The 1650-nt window shown below is 42.7% G+C and overlaps 1 long non-coding RNA gene across 1 annotated transcript; it reads left to right on the top strand.

Annotated features, from left to right (window-relative positions):
- Positions 1–539: 539 nt before the first annotated feature.
- Positions 540–1403, top strand: LOC118937283. The gene is made up of 3 exons (XR_005034526.1): positions 540–555; positions 666–819; positions 1288–1403. It is a non-coding gene; the product is annotated as an uncharacterized LOC118937283 (long non-coding RNA).
- Positions 1404–1650: the final 247 nt, after the last annotated feature.

Here is a 1650-nt window from a genome sequence, read left to right as displayed (position 1 = left end):
CAGGCTGGTTACAGTGGCTTGCAAAAGAATACACCCCCCTTGGCATTTTTCCTATTTTGTTTGCATAACAACCTGTAACTTAAATTGATTTTTATTTGGATTTCATGTAATGGATATGCACAAAATAGTCCACATTGGTGAAGTGAATTAAAAAATTAAAAAACTGAAAAGTGGTAAGTGCATATGTATTCACCCCCTTTGCTATAAAGCCGTTAAATAAGATCTGGTGCAACCAATTACCTTCTGAAGTCACATAATTAGTTAAATAAAGTCCACCTGTGTGCAATCAAAGTGTCACATGATCTGTCACATGATCTCAGTATATATACACCTGTTCTGAAATGCCCCAGAGTCTGCAACACCACCAAGCAAGCGGTACCACCACCAAGCAAGCAAGCAAGCAAGCAAGCAAGCAAGCAAGCAAGCAAGCAAGCAAGCAAGCAAGCAAGCAAGCAAGCAAGCAAGCAAGCAAGCAAGCAAGCAAGCAAGCAAGCAAGCAAGCGGCAACACCACCAAGCAAGCGGCACCGTGATGACCAATGACCTCTCCAAACAGGTCGGGGACAAAGTTGTGGAGAAGTACAGATCAGGGTTGGGGTATAGAAAGTTCCAAAACTTTGAACATCCCACGGAGCACCATTAAATCCATTATTAAAAAATGTTAAGAATATCGCACCACAACAAACCTGCCAAGAGAGGGCCGCCCACCAAAACTAACGGACCAGGCAAGGAGGGCATTAATCAGAGAGGCAATTAAGAGACCAAAGATAACCCTGAAGGAGGGTTTGCTATTTGTTAACAAGCTGGTCAAAGATCTGTGGTAAGATGCTAGATGCTTTTGAAAATTTGCTAGACTATCTTGATCAGTTAGTTGAGCATTCCAGATAATTCCTCAATCCTAGCAGAAATATCCCATTCACATAGTAGGGCTTTGGGCTATCTGCACATCTAGTCTATTTTACTGATACTATAGTAAAGTCTGTGGGCTATGGTATTTGAATATAATGTTACCATTTTTGTCATCAACTTAGCTAGCTAGTAAAGGCTACAGGTCTGTAGCTGCCCTGTATTTACCAGAAAAGGTAGCTCATCCACCATGGAGGAAGATCCAGACTGTTGATTGCGAATAAGAACAAACAATGAGGATTGGGTGTTGAGGGACCACTTGTCAAATTGTCCAAGATGTGTTTGTGTTTTGATAAACAATGAGTTTTTTTTTTGTTCAAATAAAGGCGATACAGCATTGAGGAAAAACCTACCACTGACCAAATCTCACTTCGTTTTCCAGTCCAACAGGAGTGCATCTCTCAGGCCAGCCGGTGCGTGGACATCCTGTGCCAGTGTGATCCGAGCACGAGCGTCCAGTTGTGGAGACTACAGCACATTGAGCCCGTGGGCGGACAGGCCAGTGACTCATCAAATATGATACAATATTGTGTTAAATATTGAATTTGTAGATGCATCGACATTTTTACTTTCTCGCCTTTTCCCCATGTTTTAGACATGAGGCGTGACATGTGGTACATCCGGCACACCCCAGAAGCAGTGCATGATCAACAACACCCTCATCAAGGAGATCTGCTGGAAATTCTGTACTCTTTCTCTCACTCGCTCTCACTCTGGGGGTAAGACATTCTTTAAACATCACAGA

Source organism: Oncorhynchus mykiss, chromosome 2 (genome assembly GCF_013265735.2).
Source record: "Oncorhynchus mykiss isolate Arlee chromosome 2, USDA_OmykA_1.1, whole genome shotgun sequence".
In the NCBI taxonomy this organism is placed as follows: domain Eukaryota; kingdom Metazoa; phylum Chordata; class Actinopteri; order Salmoniformes; family Salmonidae; genus Oncorhynchus; species Oncorhynchus mykiss.
Note: the sequence above shows the minus strand (reverse complement) of the source record. Positions and strands in the feature narration are given on the sequence as shown.